Below are 23,554 nucleotides of genomic sequence, written 5' to 3'. Positions count from 1 at the left end.
GCAGGCTGCGTGGGGTGACCAGGCCAGAAGGGGGGTTAGTGAGGGGTGACCAAATGACTGAACAGCAGGCTGCGTGGGGCGACCAGACCGGTGGGGGGGGGGGGTAGTTAGGGGCAACCAGGCCAGCAGGGGGGGCAGTAAGAGATGACCAGGCTGGCAGTGGTGGGGGCAGTTAGGGGCAACCAGGTTGGTGGGGGGGGGGTGCAGTTGGGGGCACCAGGCCGGCAGGAGGGGCATTTGGGGGCAATTAGGCTGGCAGGGGGGGCAATAAGGGGTGACTAGGCTGGCATGGGGGGGCAGTTGGGGGCGACCAGGCCGGCAGAGGGGGGCAGTAAGGGATGACCAGGCCGGTGGGGGAGGGGCAGTTAGGGGCGATCAGACCGGCATGCAGAGCCAGTGAGGGGTGATCAGGCTGGCGGGGGGGGAGGGGGGCGGTTTGAGCAGTTAGGGGCAACCAGGCAGGCAGGCAGGTGAGCAATTAGGAGCCAGCGGTCCAAGATTGTGAGAGGGATGTCCAACTGCCGGTTTAGGCCCGATCCCTGGGATCGGGCCTAAACCGGCAGTTGGACATCCCCCAAGGGGTCCTGGATTAGAGAGGATGCAGGCTGGGCTGAGGGGACCCCTCCCCCGACCATGTACGACCACCCCCCTGCCCCTGCACAAATTTTGTGCACCTGGCCTATAGTAAATTTATTAAGAATGAAGAATACGACAAAACTTTACTGAAGGATTTAAAACAAGGTAGAAATAAATAGAGAAATGAAACACATTCCTAGAGGAAAGATTTAATATCTTAAGTTCCCCCCTGATGAAATTGGTGACTACATGAAAGTGCTTTCCCACCAGAATGCCTCTTCTTTTATTATGGAATTAGGAATTGTATTATGGGATTATGGATATACTAGAGGCCTGGTGCATGAAATTTGTGTATGGGGGGGTCCCCTCAGCCCAGCCTGCACCCTCTCTAATCTGGGACCCCTTGGGGGATGTCCGACTGCCGGTTTAGGCCTGATTTAGAATCGGGCCTAAACCGGCAGTCGGACATCCCTCTCATAATCTTGGACTGCTGACTCCTAATCACTCACCTGCCTGCTGGCCTGGTTGCCCCTAACTGCCCCCTCCTTGCTGGCCTGGTGGCCCCACGCAGCCTGTTCTTCAGTCGTTTGGTCGTCCCTCACTAACCCCCCCTGCTGGCCTGGTCGTAGGCAGCCATCTTCTGAGGGTGTGAGGGTCAATTTGCATATTACCTCTTTATTATATAAGATTATTGTTATAGCATCAGGAATCATACTTCTTCATTTGAAATATTTATCCAAGTACAAATGTGTAAGTATTTCCCATAAAAATTTGTAGAAGGAAAATACTGAGGGGGTAGCAGAAAGGATTTGTCCAGATAGATGTGAAAACATACTACAAAGCTTGTGGGATCAAATAGCATGGCATTGAAGTCAGGGCAGGGAAACGCTCCATGAACCCTGAGGCTCGCAGGACAGGCAGCTCTGGAGGAAAATGCAAATTACAGGAGAAAGACATACAGAGAGTTTTAAAATTGGTATTTGTGCATGTCTGTTGGGATCTGACAAACCTAAAATGTGTTTTATTTTAAGCTGTAATGGCAAAAAGTAAACATAATCCTATTCTGGATCATCGAATGGCCATGGTAACCAGGGACTGCCTCAAAACCGTGTCATATTTGCATTTATAACTATGAAGCATTTACAGTTGTACTGGTGGTAAATTGCACCGATTTGATACTCCTGTGCTAATAAGAACAGAGGTAGATTGAAAACATTGACAATGTGTTGAGTTCCAAATTCTAATCTGGCTTAGTGACAGCAAAATTTGACATCGGTTTGAACAGCATGCAAGCATGAGGCCTTCACGTGACAAATCCTATTCTCGGCACACGCAACATACAGGACCTGCCCCGTAGCCCTGAACACCCTGTTCACTGCTGGCCAACAACTTTGTCGTGGCAGCACACTGGGATAATTTGAAGTTTCCCAGTTTTTTTAGTTTTATTTGTATTTAATTTGTAAAGCAAACCTAGTTTGATAGTTGTAGCACTACAAGAATAAGGAATGTAAACTTAGCAATGTTTGCATATTATACCAAAAAATAACTTGGGTTGAAAAATACTTTGGCATAGGCTCAAGAATAGAAAAACAGGCCAGTAGAAAGATCAGGAGCACTGAAGAAAGAGTTTGGAATCGAAGGTATATTTGGTGAACTAAGTAGGGGGTAATTCATTTTTTTCTGGGATGGTTGAGGGAACCTTCATCAGAAATGTGACTTTTGTCTTGCGCCTGAAAGGAAAGTGGGAAAGGAGGGAAGGTTACCCAGGCCTGGAGCAACTTTCTCTGAGACAGAACACTAGTCCGGCACAGCGGTCTGGAAGCTGGAGGAGCATGCACGAGGAGGCCTAGCGGGGCAGGGCTGGGTCAGTGTAGCTCTATTTGATGGTGAGGTGAGGTGGGGGACGAGGAGGAAACGGAAGCATCGGGTTTTCTCCTGATCTTTTTATCTGGAGAAACAAATTTACAAACAATTTAGGGATATTTTCTAAGAGGGTTGAGTAAATTCACATCAGAGACAAAACTCTGGTAAAATCCATGTTCCCCTATCAAATTCACAAGCAGGGGGTGGTGGGGGTCCAGCCCAGCAAAGCCCCAAGAACAAGAGACTGTGAAAAGTGACTCCTTGTATTCAAGATGCAGCAGCTTGTTGGATCTTGAGGGGCCCTGTTCTCAGCCAGTTTGCTCACATTCCTAGGAGACGGCTGGCTTTGGCATCCATGTAATCCTCGCCAGAGTGGGAAGCCCCCAAGCTAGATAGAAGACAAAATATTTTTGTCATTTGACATGATAAAGCGTGTGGCTCTTGAGTAAGAGGTACTGGCATGACCGTGGGCAAGTTCTGTCTTATCCCGTCCACTCCGTCTCTAGTGGGGAAAAGTCTCTTCCAGTCAGCACAGCAGAGGGGTCCTCCGGGTGGCCTGGGAGGGGCAGAGCCATGCCCTTTATTTGTGCACCATCTGTGGCCTTGACTTTCCACAGGCGTTGATTCTGCCACCTGTTCAGTGGAGGGTTTTTTTGGGGGTGTGTGTGTTTTTTTGCAGGTCAGTGTGCTTTCTCCTTGATCCCCTTAGAAGTACCCAGATGGGGACTGCTGGTGGTGGTGTACTAAGACCCAAAAAGAGAGAGCCTGCATGCCAGCAAGGCTTGCAGATGGCTGGCTGGAAACATTTGTTTCACAGGACCGACACTATAAATAGGATGTGGATCAGCAAGAAGGCAACAGTTCGCATGGGTGGCCTAGTCTTCATGGTCGAGGTATTTCCCAGAAGCATGCACCCCTGGGGCTGGCTCTGGATCCAATGAAGCTGCAAAGTCGTCACTGCAGCATGGCTCGCAGCTGCCCCCAACGGAAGTCCTTTCCCTCGCTGTTCAAAACCCATCTGCCATCGTATCCAGAAACTTCCATGAGAGGCTTGGGGCTTTTACCCATTGAAGTTTCCAGTGCATGGAAAATCCTGTCTCGAGTGTGTGTGTGTGTGTGTGTGTGTGTGTGCAGAAAGTCCCAACCAGTGGGCTTTCTGCTCCCATCAGTAATGAAAGCAGGGGTTCTTGGTCATGTCACAAGTGAGTGCTGCGGGAGTTCTCACTTGTGCCCTAAGGGGAGGAGGGAAGATTCCTTCCTGCTTGTGGGAAACACTGAAAACTTGGAGCAGTGGCAGTAAGGATGCAAAGGAGCCTGCAGATTGGAGATTTCTGTGGTGGGTGACCAGGATTGCAGTGGACACTGGCGGTGGGTGGGAGCATCAGCTGCTGAGGAAGGAGAAAGGGTAAGGCCTGTCTCCTGCTTGCAGCCCATGTGGGTCAGCCGGAGGCCGAGGTGAGAAGGGGAGTGGGGAAGAGGGTAGGAAGACAGTGGTTATTCAGCCCAGCAGCCGATCAACTGGCCAGAGGAAACAAAATAAGTGGGGAAACAGCATTTGTCCGAGACAGAACGCTAGCTCAGCACAGCGGTCTGGAAGCTGGTTATAATAAAACTTCCACATGGTTGGAAAGGAACCATGGGCCTCCTTTGCTGTGCTCCCCAAACATTTGTTTCCCATCCCCATTTAGAAACAAGTGAAGGCACTGTGTGGGGTTCTCTACCATCCACGATCACAGTCAAACCTCACAATCTTAGGTTCTTTTACAAAGGGGGAAATCAAGGCTCAGAAAGCTGAATAGAGTAGGATTGCAAACCCAGGTCTTTGGTGACATGCCTGGGCACTAACAGAAGTTCCCAGTCCTGCTCTTCTTGGGAATAATAGAAATACACTTTTAAAAAAAAAAAAAAGAAAAAGATTTTTAAAATTGATTTTTAGAGAAAGAGGGAGGGAGAGGGAAAGAGAGAGAAACATCGATGTGAGAGGGAAATATCAATTGGCTACCTCCTGCACACCCCCTATTGGGGATTGAGCCCGCAACCTGGGCATGTGCCCTGACCAGGAATCCAACAGGCCACCTTTTGGTGCATGGTATGACGCCCAACCAACTGAGCCACACTGGCCAGGGCTAATGGAGATATTCTTACTGACAAAGGGGATTCCCCTCCTCTTGTGGCCAAAATGCCAAGTACTTATTCTGCCCGGGAACTATAATAGGAAGTAAAACACTCTACCTCATTTGTTTCCTATGGTCTTATGAGTGAGATATCATTGCCCCAGCTCTAGAGCAATCTGAGAGAAGTCTTCCAAAGGCACACGGCACGCCAGGACTAAACAAACCTGATCCCAGAGGCCATGCTCTGGTCCCCTGCTATATACAGCTTCCCTAATGGAAAGAAGGCCCCACCGACTCCCTGGCCCTGCTCTGCCCAGGGGAGGAGGTGGGCTGCATCCATGCAACAATGCCCATTGCTCATTACTCCCAGGCCTCCCAGCGATTAAGCCCTTAGAACTTCTCCCCGGCCCTGGGTGACATCATTGCATAATTAAGGTGACTGCGGTGCCCAACTGCATGCACCAAACAAAGGTCCCTTGTTAGAATTTATCATCTAAAGTTCTAAACTCTCCTTGCGCAAGACTGAGCTCCCGCTAGTAATTAAGGAAGACGGTTTAACCTGGCTGAATGAAGCCGGGCTGGGCCAAAGTGGCAGAAGAGGAGACCCGCTGTCAGCTCTTCATTTGGCATGGTGATGAGGGCGCCCATAAAAGATAATAAGGGGTAGGCTTAGCCGGGAAAGAGGAGAGTTCAACACTAATCAGAAGCCTTCCTTTTCTGTAATTTCCTTGCCAAGTAGCTAAATAGATTTTTTTGGGGGTCTCCTTTTATTTCTCAGCTGATCCTTCAGTGGAACTGTGACTGAGTGGTCACATGCCTTGAAGTTGATCACTGTCTACTCAGAGCATCATGTGAAGGCACGTAGATTCTGCAGCCCACACCACAAAGGTTTAAACCCAGCTTTGCCACTTTCTAGCTCTGGGTGCCTTTGGACCAGCACGTAAACTCCCAGTTCCTCTGCTACTATATCCATAAAATGGTAACAATGACGCTAAGACCTACTTCATACTGGTGTTGGAAGGATTAAAGCAAGTACACGTTAAATGCTGCTGGCAGTGCCTAGTGCATAAGCACTGTGTGTTGGGTTACCGTTACTTGGACCACTTTGCTAACAACATCTTTGTACACCTGTATAGTGTCTTGCAGAGCAGATGTTCAATAAATGTCCCTTCTCTCTGAGAGACTTTCAATGTTCTCACCACAAAGACAAAATGGTAATTATATGACGCGATGGAGGTGTTAGCTAATGCTATGGTGGTAATCATTTTACAATATAGAAATGTATCAAAGCAACACATGCTACACCTTCAACTTCTACAATGTTATATGTTAATTGTCCTATATAATAAAAGCATAGTATGCAAATTGACCCCTCGACCGGGAATTCATCTGGGAGTTCAATCAGGGGGCAGGGCTGGCCGGGGAAGGGAGGGAGGCCCCAGCTGTGGCAGGTGGCCCGGAGTGGGGGGGGGGGGATGGAAGGGAGTACCCAGCTGGCAGCTGGTAGGTGCTAGAGACCCTACCAGTGCATGAATTTCGTGTACTGGGCCTCTAGTATTCAACAAAGCTGGAAAAAATAATGTGTTCCTTCATTGTGTTGTCTCTGTTCTCCTCTTCTCCCTCTTTGTCCCTCTCTTCCCAAAAATAGTGACTCCATTTCTACTGTCATACACAGGCTAACGTGATTACAGTGAGTTAGGAAGGAAGATGGCAGTGGTTACGTTTCTGTGTTCACACCTTCCCAAGGTTGAGGGGTTCCCTTTCACACTCTCTGCATTTATATTTACCTTTTCTATGATATTTTTGAATTCTTTTGAATTTTAGCTATTCCTTTGTTAATTTTTTTCAGCTTTTGTGACTTCTGGAATCTTTTACAAGCCATTTGTTAACACACCAAAATTCTAGCAATCTGATAATTCTTTGATTAACTTTTCCAATAGCAGTAACATTTATTTGTTACAATTTTTAAGTATTTATATCATCATGGGACTTTGTATTGGATGATAAAGTTTTGATAGCTTTTGGAGATATCCGCAAAATTATATTTGCCTGATTTTTAATTCTCTTTAGAGCAGATATTTAAAGAATTATTAAGAAACATTTTGGGGTTTGCGCTTCTTATGGACATTCACTGTTGTAGAAACGTGTATTTTAACATTTTCATGTAAGCTTAATAACACACACACACACACACACACACACACACACACACACACGGTGAAGTTAGGAAATTGGTCATTTGGTAACATCATCCTTAGAAGAATTCACTCCACCTTGTCTCCTTATTCTGTGATGAAAGAATTCTCTACTTGCCTGTCTGTGACTTGAGAGGAGTTTAAGCAGAAACAGAATAAATGACTAATTGTTAGAGAGATGTAGAGGCCCACTGCTAATAAATTAATAGAAGGCAGGCTAGGGGATTATCTCTGATTAAGTATCCATAGTGAAGTATAAGATATGTATAGGAAAGTACAAGTCATGAATGTATAACAGAATATAACTTAACATCCAGGCCAGGACATAAAATATAACCAGCCTTCCCCAAAAGCTCTTGTTCCCCCTCCCAGGTACCATGCTACCTCCCCAAAGAAGCCACTGTCCTGGCTTCTGTCACCATAGATCAGTTCTGCCTTTATTTGTATATTTTCAAATTTATATAAATAGAATGCTACATATGAACTCTGTAGAGTGGGATGCTTTTGCTCACCATAATGTTTGTGAGATTTGTTCTTGCTGTGTGTAGTTCTTTTGTTCTCCCTGTATAATATTCCCCGTAGAAATATCTTACAATTTAACGTTCTATTCTATTGTTGATGACCATTTGGACTATTTTCAATTTGGGGCTATTACAAAGATGGTTGCTGTGTACCTTCCAGTACATGTGTTTTGGTAAAGATATAATATATATATATATATATATATATATATATATATATATATATATATATATATATATTGTTTAAAATGTTTTGGAGACTTCTTCAAAGTTTTAATTGATGGACTTTTTTCATTTGACTTCATACCAATTTGTCAGGTATATCTGGGAGTGGATTTACTGGGTTATAATGTATGCACACGTTCAGCTTTAGTCACCAAACATTTTGCTCGAATGTCCATCTAGGTTATTTGTTCACATGTCACTGGATATAGGCTGCCCCTGGACCAGTTAACTCCCCCACACAGAGCAGAACATGTCACTGTGGTCAGAGCAGACCCTCCACAGGGTCCCAGCTGGCTATGGTAAAGAAACCAAGCCATTGCCTGTGAGTGCCAATGGCTTATGGGTGGGGCACCAAGGCATCTGTCATCCCTAAGTTATAAAATAATGGTTAAATAGCCACAACTCCCAAAATATAGGTACCGGCAACTATTGGCGAAGAGACAGAGCAAAAAAAAGGGACAGTTTTAGGGAACTTTCCTCTTGACATTTCCAGCTGACATTGGTAGTAGGCAGTTGATGTCCTCATGGACCTCCCGCATTTTCCCACTCTTTGCCTGGCTCCCACAGCTGGAACAGCTGGGCTGCATCCCGGGCCAAGCTGTCTGCAAAACCATGGCATGGCCAAGGCGTGCCTTGGGTGAAGCAGACGGGGGGGTCCTCCAGCTGTCATGATTTCATGTGAACCCTCCCTACTTCAAGCAGCAGGATTTCTCCGAGGGCGTCGCTTTCATATTTCCCCTTCACTCAAAGGGAAGCCACTTCTCCCCTGTGCGGAGCATGTGGGTGACCATTTCCTCTCTTGGAAACATCTGGGAATCCTGGCTCCAGGCTAGGTCGGCCTTTCCTTATTTTGCTGTGCGTTCTCCCAGTGCGCAGAGTAGGGCTTCCCGGAGCTTCTGTCCACGCTGCCTGGTGACGTGGAGAATGGCACAAGTGCAGGTAAATTTAACCAACGTGATCACGAGCACTCCAGCCCCGCAGCCCAAACCCAGTCTAGGAAGCCCACGTTAGGAGAGTGCATGAGAATGGGGTGGGGATGGGGTGGGAATGAGGTGGAAACTCTGACTCGAAACTCTCTGGAGTTTGGCTTGAATGCAAATGTCATCATTTCACTCAACGCACACGAACGTCTCAGCAAAGTTCCTGTTTCAGACATTCTTGAATTTGCCAATTTATATTTTATATTTTTGAACACTCCTCTGGAATAATCTGTCAATTAACATATACCAGATTCCCTTTCTTTTTTCTGTTAGCAAAACCCTACAAAAATGTTTCCCAAACCCATCAGTTCCCCCGAGTTTTCTGGTAATCACAAGCAGGCCTTCCCATGCGTTGGCCGACTGCGGTGTTCCCTAACCTCCCGCCGGCACCGCAAGCGTGAGTGCTCCCCGAGGATACGCTTTCCACCACGCTCTGGCCACGAGCCAAGATGGGGAGGGCCAGGTACAACTGTCCAGTTGACAAGGTGGGCTTTTTTGTTTTTTCAGAAAGAGCAAATTGATTCTGGATTGTTCTCCTCTTTCATTCTTATAAGCAGTAATGTGGTTATAAGAATGAAAGAGGGGAAGAACAACAACAAAAAAAATACTGCAGAGTGGAAGCTGGGATGACGTGGCAAAAACACTGGCTTGGGAGCTCATCCGAAATGCTAATCAATAGCATTGTGACCTTGAACAAGTCCCTCAATATTGCCAACTTCAGGTGCTTCCTCATCTATAAAATTGGACCACATTCCAGCTCTAAAATTCTTAAGAGCACATAAATTTTCCAAATACACAACTATGGATATCCTTATATACTTTTGATAAAAACAAACAAACCAACAATACTTCATGTGAAAACGGGTACTTGTTAGTGGATTGATAACTCAGTAGTTCATATCAGGCAGCTGCACAGGGTTGATGATGTCATCTCTCAAATTTAATAACTGTATGTTTTTATAAAATGTTTTATGAACTGTATCAACAATACCTTGAAGCAGAATGGACTGTCCCTTTGAATCAACATCTAAACATTTTTCTCCCCATTCTTTCCGGTGTCAGAATAACAACCTCAATTTATTATGAACCTCAACCTCTCGTGTATCACAAATTGACACACCAGCCCTTGGGAGTGTCACTCTTCTGTCTCTTCCGCTGATGAAGAACTTGGGCGGTGGAGGGGTTAGAGTCCTTGCCCAAGGTCACACAGCTGGGAAGTAGCAGTGCTGGGATCTGAAATCAGAGCCCGTTTCTGTCTGTTCATCAGCAGCAGCATCCTGGTGATGCTGAGGGAGATGATCTTAAAAACAATGCCTTTACTCTCAAAAATACTTGGCTTCTCTCCAATGGACTTGCCACTGTGAAATGGACTTTGGGAAACACCATGGCATGCTTGAGAAGCTATCTTTGTCTTCAGGAGAACTCTAGGAGGACAGGCTGTATGAATTATGGGTGAGCTTATTCCCAACAAGAAGGAAGGCTCTGGTTTGTGGGGGCTCAGGGACACCTGTCAGAGAAAACACAGAACAGCTTGTCTGAACACCTGTGATGGCATTTTCCCCAAAGAAGTCATTTTCTCGGGGCTCTTTCACTCTAAGGTTTAAGCTTTGTTAAATCTTATAAACGGGTACACTGATCTGGCTTCTGGCTTTTGCATTGGGCTTTCCAAGATTCCAAGAACAGATTTTGCAACGTCACCAGATCAGTAAAGGGTTTCTCACTGAGCTCAAGTTTTCATGGTTTCATCTAAAGCTAGAAACATAATTAAGCAATTCCGAAATGACCATCAGTCACCAAATGCTATTCTCAGCCCCTCCTGTGGCGAGGAAAGAATGATGCAGCTTGCCACGTCTCCAATCCATGCCACGGGGCCAGGCCAAAACTGGGTCCTGATTCAGTCCTTTTTCTTGTTTTGTTTATTTGTGATGGGGACTTCTGCATCTAGGAAGGTCCCATTTAAAAATATATATATATATATCTCAGAAGACATCAGAAAGTTCTGGCAAAACAACATCTTGATGATTTAAGTGTAAATATGTCAGAGACATATGGTTTCTATTATTCCTGAAATAACACATGGGTTTAAAAATCAAGGGGAAAAGTGTTTGGTAAAACACATTGAGAACTTGGCTAAATGTTTTTTAAAGACCAGTTCTGAAGCCTGAAGGGGAAAGCACCCCAGGGGACAGATGCAGGCAACTCCGCCCCTTCCTCCTTTGGGATGGCATTTGTGTTGCCACCAGAGCACTGATTTATCTGTTGCCTCAAGAAATATATCTGGCCGAAACCGGTTTGGCTCAGTGGATAGAGCGTTGGCCTGCGGACTCAAGGGTCCCAGGTTCGATTCCGGTCAAGGGCATGTACCTTGGTTGCGGGCACATCCCCAGTAGGGGGTGTGCAAGAGGCAGCTGATCGATGTTTCTCTCTCATTGATTTTTCTAACGCTCTATCCCTCTCTCTTCCTCTCTGTAAAAAATCAATAAAATATATTACAAAAAAAAAAAAAAAAGAAAGAAATATATCTGGCTATGTGTTGGTGGACAAGTCTGGGCCCTGACCCTATCCCTATTGTTTGCTAGCAATGTTAGTTTTTGGCAAGTCAGTGCACTTGAAAAATGGGAAAAGAATATGTCTCGTAGGATTATTGTGAGTATTTGGGCTATTACATGTCAACTGTCTGGCACATAGTAGATGCTTAATAAGAGACAGCTTTTAAAACTATTATTGTTCACTTGAAAAGTGGCGATGAACGGATAAAGGATTCTGGGATCAAATGTGTTTCTAGAGTGTGAGAAATCCATGGGATCACATGAGGTCTTCTACTCATCTCCCCAAACAGAGAAATGCTGCTAAACAGAAGGCAACAAGACCCTCAATGGGTCAGAATAAAGCTGGTCTCCACTGATCAACTCCCTAAGGCACTTATTCCTCAAGGCACACTTTTAAATGGCTTTTAAATGTAAGGCTATTCACTTTACCTGATAATATTTGGATTGCAGTTTTTAACCAATAAATTTTTAAACTGCTTTTTTTTGAGTTAGGATTGACTTACACAAAACTGCATATATTTAAAGTGTACAAGTTGATAGGGTTTATACAACTGTGAAACAACCATCCCAAAATCAACATAGTGGACACACCCATCACTTCTAAAAGTGTTCACCTTCCCCCTTAGGCTTCCCTTCACCTCTCCCCTTCACTCCTCATCCCCAGGCAACCACTGAAGTTCTTTCCGTTACTGTAGGTGTTTGCCTTTTCTATAAATTTAGAAATTTATATTAATGGAATAATAAAATATTTACTTTTTTTCTAGCTTCTTTCACTCAGCATTATATTTTGAGATTCATTCTGTCATTGTGTGCATCAATAGCTTATTCATTTTTATTGCTGAATAGTATTTCATTATATAGATAGACTACAATTTGTTTATCCATTTGCTGTTGATGGCCATTGGAATTGTTTACAGCTTTTTGTTTATTTGTTTTCATTTGTTTACTATTACAAATGAAGCTGCTATGAACATTTGCGTATAAATCTTTGTGTTTTCTTTTCTCACAGTAAGCACCAAAGTCTAGAATGGCTGAATATATATATACTTATATTTTTTAAAATATATTTTTATTGCTTTCAGAGAGGAAGGGAGAGGGAGAGACAGAAACATCAATGATGAGAGAGAATCATTGATCGGCTGCCTCCTGCATGCTCCATACTGGGGTTTGAGCCTGAAACCTGGGCATGGGCCCTGACCAGGAATTGAACCGTGACCTCCTGGTTCATAGTTTGATACTCAACCACTGAGCCATGATGGCTGGGCTTGTTAGGTATATTTCTAACTTTTAGACTGACAAACTATTTTCTGAACTATTTTTGGATTCTCAGCAGCAGCATATGTATTACAGTTCTAGTTGCTATATACCCTTGCCTACTTTTATTTGGTCAGTCTTATGAATTTTATACATTTTAATAGGTATATTGTGGTATTTCATTGTGAGCTACCATCTGCATTTTCCTAGTGAGTAATGAGGTTGGCTATTTTTTTGTGTATGTTTACTTACAATTCCTGTCTTATTTGGTGAAGTATGTGCTCAACACTTGCTCATTTTTTTTTAACTTGGGTTATTTGTTATCTTATTATTGAGTTTTCATATTCTTTTTGTATCCCATGCATATTTCCTTAATCAGATGTATGATTTGAAAATATTTCCATTCAGTCTGTAACATGTCTTTTTATTTTCTTAACTAGAGGCCCAGTGCATGAAACTCGTGCACTGGTAGGGTCCCTAGCGGCTGGTGGCAGTTAGCTGGGTACTCTCTTTCTTCCCCCGGCTGCCGGGCCTCCTTCCCTTCCCCTAGCCAGCCCTGCCCCCTGGTCAAACTCCCAGAAGAACTCCCGGTTGAGGGAACAATATGCATACTATGCTTTTATTATATAGGATAATGTCTTTTAAAGAGCAAAAATTCTTAGTTTTAGTGAAGCTCAGTATATCAAATTTTATGGATTGTACTTTTGGTGTTGTATCTAAGTAATCTTTGCCTAAATCCAAAGTCTCAAAGGTTTTCTTCCATGTGTCCTTACAGAAGCTTTATAGTTTTGAGTTTTACATCTAGGCCCATAATCTACTTTGAGTTAACTTTTGTATATGGTGTAAGATTTGGTTCAAGCTTTTTTGTTTGTTTGTTTTGCATGGGGCTAATTGTCCCAGCATCACTTGCTTTAAAAAGACTATTCTTCCTCCACTGAATTGCCTTCATGCCTTTGGGAAAATCAGTTGATCATGTATGCTTAGGTCTATTTCTGAACTCTCTATTTTGCTCTGCTAATATATTTGTTTATTTTGACACTAATACCACATTGTCTTGATTATTATAGCTTTATCATAACTCTTCAAGTCAGGCAGTGTGATTATTCCAACGCTGCGTGTGTGTTTTTCAAAATTGTTTTGGTTCTTTGACGTCATTTGCATCTCTGTATGAATAGTAGACTCACACTGAATAGCATATACCAAAGAGTCTGCCAGAGAGCCTCCAATAACTGGGAACTGCCCACAGCGTGCTTTTTGTGCCTGGCTTGGAGAATGTCTGAGTTGACGACGTGTTGGTACTCTTCATATCAGCAATTCTGTGACCGCTTTGTTTGCTGTTTTCTTGTTGCGTTTGTCCTTGTCCTTTCAGCTCCAATTAGGAAGGGGAGAGAGGAGGCTGCATGCTGCCAGCTTAGCCCTATAAATATTTGTTCGGTGTTTATGACAGATGTTTTCCTGTTTTGAAGGAATCTGACCTTCATTAAAAATCTGGAATTTTTTTAATGTGATGCCAAGACATCAGAAACAACAGCCAGAATTGCCGGTGACTTTCATATATTTAAAGACCCAAATTCTTACTGGAACAAACCAGTAATTATCACAACTACTAGTATTTGTTGGGAATGTAGTCAGAGGGTAGGAAGTAACCAGAGTTCCTCTTTCTTTGCTCTAATCACCTCCCTACTCCACATTCCGCAAGATGGGCCATTTAATAGTCTCACTTTATAAACCAACCATGCAGCTTTCCCTGACATCCAGTGAAGCGTTCTTCCTGATGTTTGGAACACCAGTTAACCCACAGACAAATCACCTGCAATATCATTAAGGCGATATAAATGTGTGACACATGGAAAACAGCATAAAGGTATCATGAAAAAATATAATACAAATTTTAGAGTTTTCTCATTGGCCATGCTCCCTCCCTTAATGAAAGGGTGAAGCCACTTGGATGTCCCTTAGGTGCATCAGTTCTTTTAGGCTAAGGTGCATGGGTTTATATTTACCTACGTAGCTGACACTCGGGATCTTTAGAATTGTTGGGATTGTATTCACCATAACTCTCATTGGAAAAACAAACCACAAACAACAACAACAACCACCCATGATATTGATGTTCTTCAGGGTTCCCAGAACCTAGAACATGCAAATTGTAGAAACCATGTGCACATGGTGACAATGGAAGTTACTTTTCTTATAGGCTCAGAGGAAGAGAGCCAGGGTGCTGTGATGAGGACCTGCCCAGGTGGCACTCATTATGGCTGTTTATCATGGGTCAGGCCCGGAGCTCAGGGTCTCGGTTCTGTACCTGCTGTTATCAGCATTCTGAGAAGGGACCCAGTCGTAGTGGTGGACTCATAAGAACCATGTGGATAAGAATGAGTCATCATATCAGAATGCCGGTTTATTAGTTTACATTTTAAAAAGGAAGGCATTCAACTCAAAGTCTTAATGGCCAATCTTTGGTTGGTAATCAAGGGAAGAAAAAGAAATATCAAATGTGAATAAGGAATAATGCAGTGTACCTAATTATCTCTGCAGCATTGGTTTAGAAATAGCTGTAGTTCAGGCTGCCCTTCCTGGGTGCAATGATTGGGCTAGCATTGTTGAGTTTTCCCTGGGGCTCCTTATTTTCTATTTCCCCAGAAGGCAGCACCCTTTTTGATTGCCATATTCTTCCTTCAGGACATTAATACTTCAGTCAGGTTACAGTGCGGTTTTGTCTTGCTTGAGAGTCATTCTCTCAAGGGCCTGTGAGCATCCCTGCTGTGATCCAGTGTGTGTCCATGCGACAGTTTTAATCTCAAAGGATGATATTACATCCTCACTTCCAATCTTGCAGACACTAACATTACCAATTCCAGACAGAGATATTTTATGCTCTTTAACTGCACATATCTGCACATTACTTCTAAAAAAGCCAACAATGAACTAATATTCAATGTTGGTACAAGTTCTGACGAGTCCTGCAAGTGACAGGCATTAGTCCAAAGGAAACACCTAGAGAAACCCTCACACCTCTGCTCAAAGGAACATGTACTGTGTTCATTGCAACAGAGTTTGTTACCACAAAAATTGTAAATAATTTACATATCCACCAAAAGGAGAATGCATAAAACAGTTGTATATTCAGACAAAGAAAACCAACAATGAAAATAAGTCAGTCAGCTCTATGTAGCAATATGGACATATCTAGGAATATTTAGAAAATTTATGCTGAGCAAGAAAAGTAAGTCATAGAAAGGCATATACAGTAGGAGACCATTTCTGCATTTTTAAATCTCTCAGAACAATACAATAATTAGTTTATGAAGATATATACATATGGTTACAAGAAAACTTGTGTGAAAAGTATACCCAACAGTTTCCCAGGATTGTGGTTTCTTCTGGGAAACTAAAAAAGAGTATAGGATCGGGGTGGGCTAAAAATGGCAATTCAACTCTGTCTACAAAGTTTTATTTCTTAAAAAGATTTGCTGAAATGTCAAGAGTATTAATAGTTATATAAATCCAGGTGGCAAGACATAGGTTGTTTTTATAGTTGATCTTCTATGTTCTCTCTTTTTAAAATCTTTCCATAATGAAATTTTAAAAAAGAAAAATAAATTTATATTCCCTGATATGGAAAATTGATCACAGAAAAATAAGTATTGTCTGATACATTTATAAAAAACATGAATATAGAAAAGTATATCCATATATATGTATACACATGGAATAAGGTCTAAATGAGGAATCACCAAGTTGTTATTCCTACTTACCTCTGGAAAGAGAGTAGAATTGGGTGAGGGGTATGGTAAAGGACTACTTTTACTTTTTTTTTTACTCTAATTTTATCAAATAAATCATGTGTATATGTATTACTTCATAATTTAAAAATTAAAATAAAATGCAAATTCCTGTTCCTTTAATGAAAACAAAGAACAACAGCAATGCCTAATGTTCTATAGTCCCCAGGCCTGAACCTCTTTGGAGAATTCCAGGAATTTAACTCAAACCCAATCTTCACCAGGACATGGAGACATGTATTTCTCACTCCCAAGACCCTCAAGTAAAGGCCAAGGTAACATTGTGTCATTGGCTATTCTAAGGGTGAGGGAAGGTTGAAAAGATTATGAGGCCAACTAGGAACAAACCAATCAGAGCACAGAAGAATACTGGAGGAGACACTGGTTTAGGGGCAAATAGTATCTCCAAAGCCACCTGAAGGCATTGGGTCCCAGTGACTGAGTCCAATGTTCTTGCAAAATTTCAGAAGTTTGCTAAACCCCAAGAGGTTGCAGGACTATATTCTTGTAACATGGGGTGCCCTCTGACTTTTCTTCTCTCCCTTAGTTTTTAATCCCTAGGGTTCATTATCTCACCCATCCATCTGGAAGACCCCAACCTCTGTTTCCTGTGCTCCTGCCCCCCACGAAGAGTGGGGTTGACACAGGACCTCAAGCTGCCGAGCTGCAGGCCCTATTGTTCCCACTACACTTTGTTGGGGTTCAACACTGCTCTGCATGCCCCCATGTTACTCATGCCATTGTGCTCGCCGACCCTCTGTAGTGGTTATTCAAACTTTTGCTACACCTTTCAAATCTTATCAGCCAAGCGCCCCTTGGGTTTCCAGAAGCACCTTATATCCCATCTGCACGGCGTCTGCATGCTCTCCACCTCTCCTGCCATGGTCAACCCTCCCTCTACTCCTGGTCAAGCCTACCCACCTCCCCAAGCTACCAGCCATCTCTCTTCTCACCCGAGTCTCCAACATTGCCCTCGCTGCTTCCAGCAGCATTTAAACACACTCATCTCTCTTCATCTTTGCCAAGGGAGCCTCCTTTAACCTCATTCACCTCCGTCTGGAAGATCTTCGTCTTCACAGCCGGACTTTCTGTGCCACACTACATTCTCTCCCCAGTTTGTCTGTTCAGCTTCGTCTTAATGTGTGCACCTCCATCCTACTGCTTGCACTGGTCAGAAACCATGGTCTTACAGCCCAGGACCCCCTGTGTCACCAATTCTTCTCTCCAGGCCTCTTTTCAACCCCCTTAGCCCCTTCCAAAGGAAACTCCATCCTTGACCATGTCGAGTCATCTTTGAAGGTGCAAAGTGGGTCCTGAATTAATTATTGAGATTGATGCGATACCCAGAGGCCGTTCAGTCACCAACACTGAACACAGAGCTTGGAGTGGTTTCCGCATTAGCTACCTCAAAAACAAACTCACCTGAAAGAAGATGACTTCATTTTTCTACTGAAGACTAATATCATAAAAAGAAAGCCTGAATTCTGCCTTTGAACATGACGTTAACCATCTTCCTTGTGAAATGATATTGACATTATTGTTCTAAGGAACACTGAGTCTCTCCTGAGCCCATACCAAGCGATTCTCAAATATAAACCCTAATAGAAGGATTCTCTGAGATGACAATTGAAACTTGCATGGCAATTCTGGTCTAATTAATTGGTTATAAGTCTAGCTCCTCTGTCAGATTGTGAGTGGGACCATCTCTTCACACCATTGTCTCTTCAAGCATTGGCAATTGTTCCAGACCTTGGGATCATCATTAAGGTGATGGGGGAGAGGGAGCTTACTACAAGTTACCCAATAATTAAAGCTTGTGATTGGACAAATCTGGTTTTAGATCCCACCTCCATTACTAACAAATTGTATAATCTGAACAAGGAACTGATTTCCCCAAGTCTCAGATTTCTCATCTGTAAATTAAGAGAGGAATAATTCCTACTTTAGAAGTTGGTGTAAGGGTGTTTGGTCCATAGTAAATGCTTGAAAAATAATAGCTATTATTAACTATTATGTCTATTATCACTAGTAGGTACACAATTAGGTTAGGGCCAATATATAATCTTGTGATATTGCCTTTAGTTTTCTTGTGTGGGGCAAATGGCTGTTTCTTCACAGGTTTTAGTTGAGGAATCCCATAATTGCCCCATAGGCTGAAATCCTGTCATACATCAATTGAATCTGTGTTATCTGATCATGTAGTGAAGCTTTAGCATAACCAATCTCTATGCCTTCCAACTGCAAATTGTTCTGTGGAAGAAAAAAATGTGTCTTGTTGACAGTTCTTGGGCCATGTAATAAGAGACCTCAGTCAGCTCCAGTGGGGGCCAGGGAGGGTGGTTGGGGATGTGGGGTTTAAAGGATCCCAGGATGAACAGAAACATCATCTGGAGAACAAATTTCTGTCCTCCCACTGATTTTCTTTCCTTTCCTTTCCTTTTCTTTTTTTGTTTTTGGTGTGTGGGAGAGAATTAAAAGAATAAAGGAGAAAAGACAAAAAAAGAAATGTGAATTCCCCTTGAAGGTTCTCCAGAAGCAAATCCCCTAATTTGGGGTTGGGATGGGATCACATTTCGCTCATCATTAAGCCAGTGGTGGTGGTGAGACAACAATGGTTCCCAAGGGTAGAGCGAACGTGAGGTACAGGGTCATGGTCTGTAAAAAGAAATAATGCCCTAGAGTTGAGAGAAATGCTAGGAGATTGTTTCCCAGGGTGTTCAATTTTGCAGATTAAGAAAAATGAAAAAAAATTATGAACTAAAGAAGTCTGGAAAGTTTAAATATTTTTATGAAAATTTAAAACAATTACTATTTATTCTCACCATTGTTTAACAAAAGAAAGAACATTTTAACACCAAAAATGAAGTAAGAATATATTCTTGGATTGAAGGAAAATCCTTTTCAGGAAATGAACATTGTAGTTTCAATCTTTTAGGTCTTTTCCTCTTTCTCTCCATCCATTTACCCACCCATCCATCCTTTCTTCCTACTTTTTTTCCCTTCCTTCCTTCCTTTCTTCCTTCCTTCCTTCCTTCCTTCCTTCCTTCCTTCCTTCCTTCCTTCCTTCCTTCCTTCCTTCCTTCCATTTTTCCTTCTTTCCATCCATCCATTTATCCATCCATTCATCTTTCCCCCTTCTTATCTAGTTACCTAGGTATTGTATGTCTACTTAAATATTTATCTATACAATACTACACTAATTTTTCTTATTTTGCTGTGGACCTCTCATTATAAATGAGCACCACCTCAGAGCAGGATTTGAGAACCATGCCTTGGAAGTTTTAGCTCAAAGATGAATATTCTGAAACATAGGAATTAAGTGGCGAGCGAGTCTCTTGAAGTGACACAGCTAATGGCAGGTCAGAGCTAAGGCAGGTCCTCAGAGTCCCAGTCTTGCAAACCAAGTGCTAAATCATCACTGTCATATCATCAAAGGGCACAGTCAGCATTCAGGTATCTGCTGCAATAAGGTGCTAGTCCACGGGTCACCACCCAGAAACTCAGGGTAGCCGTTTCAGGCATGCTCTCTTGTTACCTCCCAATCCTGCCTTCACTTATCTCGTTCCTCTCCCTGCCCTGGCTCGCCAGGATTGGCTCTGTTGGTTCAGGGAGCCACCACATTTCCAGGGCCCTGTCCCAGACACAAGAGGCAGGCAGTGCTTGTTGCTTCCTTTCCCTCATCCTCAGAGATACCGAGTCCTCTCAATTCTATCTCATTTCTTATTAGTCCTTCAAGGACCCACAGTCTCTCTCAGTCCTTCATCATTTCATTGTCAGGACTGTTGTAGCAGTTCACTCATCGGTCTTTCTACCTCCAGATAATCCCCCCCACCACTCCCTATCCCCCTCCATTCCCTAACCTACTCTTCAAGACAAAACATAAAAAACAATAGCAACAAGAATATAATAGAAGCAGCAGCAACCTGCAATGACTTCCTGCTGCTTCCACTAACAGAATCTTTCTCTGACCTCCTCCCTGAGCACCATGTCTAAGCCTCACCCAGGTACTGGCCTTTCCAGGCAATGTGCTTCGGGCCTTTGATCATGCCATTCCTTCTGCCTGCAATGCCCTTCCTCTCATTCTCTGCTTTACAAGCTCCCACACTCCATTGAAGCTCACTTCAGCCCTAGCTGGTTTGGCTCAGTGGATAGAGCATCAGCCTGTGGACTGAAGGGTCCCAGGTTCATTTCTGGTCAAGGGCACATGCCCAGGTTGTGGCTCAATCCCCAGTAGGGGGCATGCAGGAGACAGCAATGATTCTCTCTCATCATTGATGTTTCTTTCTCTCTCTCCCTCTCTCTTCCTCTCTGAAATCAATAAAAATATATTTCAAAAAGAAAAAGCTCATTTCAAATGCCACTTCATTTGTTTCCTCTTCAGAAATATTAGTTTCTCCCTCTCCTAGCACATTTCGACCTTTGAGTGAATGTTATGGGATATGATGGTGGGTTGTGTATCCTTCCCTACAATAAATTCTGAGCTCATTGAAGGTGATTTTCGGGGCCTTCTCTATCACTGCATCCCTCCCAGTATCTAGTTCTGAGCCTGGCTCCAAGTGTCCACTTGAATAAAACTGGTTGAATAAATGAATAAAGATCTAACATCATCTTTTTCACAAAGTACAGAAACCTGGGAGGATTCAAAGTCAGGATGTTTGAGAACTGAGTAGGAACAGATTTAAAATGAGAAGCTTGGTTGGACATGTGGAGGGATATTTTTTAGCCTGGAGCTTTCCTTCTGGAAGATGAAATACAGGGACTCTCTATTCTGGGAATGAAGCAACTTCTCAAAACATTCACTTAGAGTTATCACGAGGTTAAAAGACTCAGAGACAATCCACCTTAATCCTACACCTGTCTGTGTTTGATAAAATGAAAATTAATAACTAACAATGAACAAACTAGATTTTTATATCAAAAGTCATTCGTTTTTCTTTTCAAATAAATGTGATGCCATCTAACAGAGTGACCACACTGGTGGAGAGATCCCGGGGAATGCAGTTTCAGGAGGCAAGGCAGGACTCTACATCCATAAATTACTGATTAGATCCCATCAGATTACATCATGAGCAACCTTTGTATATACTGCACTTAAAGATCAAAATCAAACAGAGCAATGGAAAGTGCTGGAAGATCTAGGGTCCACTCTGAGCTCTGGTAACTGATATCTAGGTTTGGTCAGGTCACTCAAATTCCTGTAGCTTCACTGTCCTCTGTAAAAAGGAAATAATGACCGCTTATCCCTCACAGGATTATTTTGAAAACATAATAACATATGTAACCTAATTAGCTAGGACCTGCAACATACTGGCCACTCAATAAATGTGATATTAATTGCCATTTGGAACAGGTAAGACAACTTGGGTATAAGTCACAGGGAAACATCTGAAGGTCATAGTGACCTTGAGTTGAATTAAATAGCAATGTAGGCGGGAAGGAAGTGCAACTCACCAGGCCTGGCCTGTGCCTTTCTCCCTCATAAGGTGGGATTCTGCATATATTTCTTTTCATCATCTGCCAGCCAGAGGGAAAGGAACCAGCACAGGAGTCGGAGGCTAGAGGGGATGGTGAAGCCACAGATGTGGACAGCCTGAGTCTGAGTCACTGGGTGGAAGGCTGGCTGCTTATCTGTTATGAGAGCAAGAAACAATCTCCCACGTTAAGCCAAGACTTGGGGTGGCTGGTCATCGCTGTTAGCCTCCCCTGACCACAGTGGTTTTGAAGATATCACTGCTATCATGCTTTGCACTCATCAGACCTTTAACAAAGTATTTATTTCCTGTTTTGATATTTGAGTTCCAAAAAAACAAGAAGAAACTGGAGAGAGATGAGAGAAAATTAGTAAACACATTGGGGAAAAAAGATGAAAACCTTGTCCCTAGAGAGAATGAATTTAGGAAAAAGGACTGAGGGCAATTTTATTCCAAAAATCCCTTCCCATTCTGGGCACCTGTTCTGAGTCTGTGCTGGTGGTTCTCAGCCCCAGCTTCACATTAGCATCACTTGGAAGCTTTATTTTTTTTTAAAAAAAAAATTATGTATTTATTTAATTTATTGATTTAGGTATTATACATGTGTCCTTATCCCTCATTGCCCCCCCACCTCCCTGCTTATTCCCTCACCCCCCCCCCCCAGTGTCTGTGTCCATTGGTTATGCTTATATGCATGCCTACAAGTCACCATGATCACTTGGAAACTTAAAACTATATGCTACCCAGGCTCCACCTTTAATTCAACTATAATCGCCGATGGTTCTAAAATAGTGTGCACTTTTGAGAACCATTGACGTGTGCAAATCATAGGCACTTTTTTTTATGACTTAGATCCTTAGAGTCATAATATTGGATAAACATTTGCTTGGAGAATCAGAGACACCAGGAAAGTCCTTGGCAGAGGTGAATAGTGGAAAGGTTTCAGTTTGGGAGTCAGACCAGTTGCTTCATTGCTTGAAGCCAGGTTTGCTTTCTTGCTCACTAGCAGATGATCCTGAGGAAGTCACTTTACTTCTTTTGACCCTCTGTTTCCTGCGTTATAAAATAGGGATCTTACAGTATTACCTACAGGGTTGTGAGGAGAAAAAGGAGCTAAGGTTTGTACAGCTGGAAACAGAGTAGATGCTCAACAAATGGTAGTTATTATCATTCTCAGTATTTATAGACACAGAATGCCAAATTTACATGTGTCTCATTAAAACCGAGAAAGAAGATATCCTAGAGAGATTCTGGACAATAAGTAATCGTAAATTGTAATCACCTAAACAATGGCCATTATGGTGATTTTAGGGTAGATTGAGTACTGTTGATGTTATCTTAATTGAGTGTGTTATTTTTATTGCTTTACTTTAATGAATATAAACATATTTATAAGTATCACTAGGGACATTGGTCTACAAACCACGCTCCTGACTTCTTCAATTGCCTTCCAGTTGAGAAGCAAATACTGCACTTTCTTTTTATAAAGGAATAGTTTTTAAGATGAGATTAAACTGAATCAGTCAGACCTTTTTAAGCAGGTCTTTGAAAAATACGGTGCTAGATTCTGACGAGGATCCCAAAGAGGACGGTGACCCTGACCATGTGCTCTGAGAGCTTGCACACTCTGGGGTCGGTCCTGTAGTTGATGCTCTGGTTGTGGCTTCATATCTTCACAGAATGGCAGCCAACAGGCGAGTCTGTATGTGATCAGTGCCAAAGGAAAAGTGCAGAACACAGGTGTGGCCAACGTGAGAGAAAGAGGTGTTCATTTTGGTTTTGATGAGTAGAGAGCTTACCCAAAGGAAACAGCCCAGGGTTCACACGTATGCAGCTTGGTCAGGGGGCTTAGGGAGATCCCACGCTGGGAAGAAAGCCTGTGAAGGAATGGTCCATGTGTGCCTGTAGGAGAGCAGTAGGATCAGTGTGTCAACAGAGTAGGGAGGGTTAACATAGAAGATACAATAGGAGATGAGCTGCTCAAGTACTGAGGCCAGCTCACCGGGGATGTTAAATTCCAG

This window comes from Cnephaeus nilssonii (assembly GCF_951640355.1).
Source record: "Cnephaeus nilssonii genome assembly, chromosome: 14".
Taxonomy (NCBI): domain Eukaryota; kingdom Metazoa; phylum Chordata; class Mammalia; order Chiroptera; family Vespertilionidae; genus Cnephaeus; species Cnephaeus nilssonii.
Note: the sequence above shows the minus strand (reverse complement) of the source record.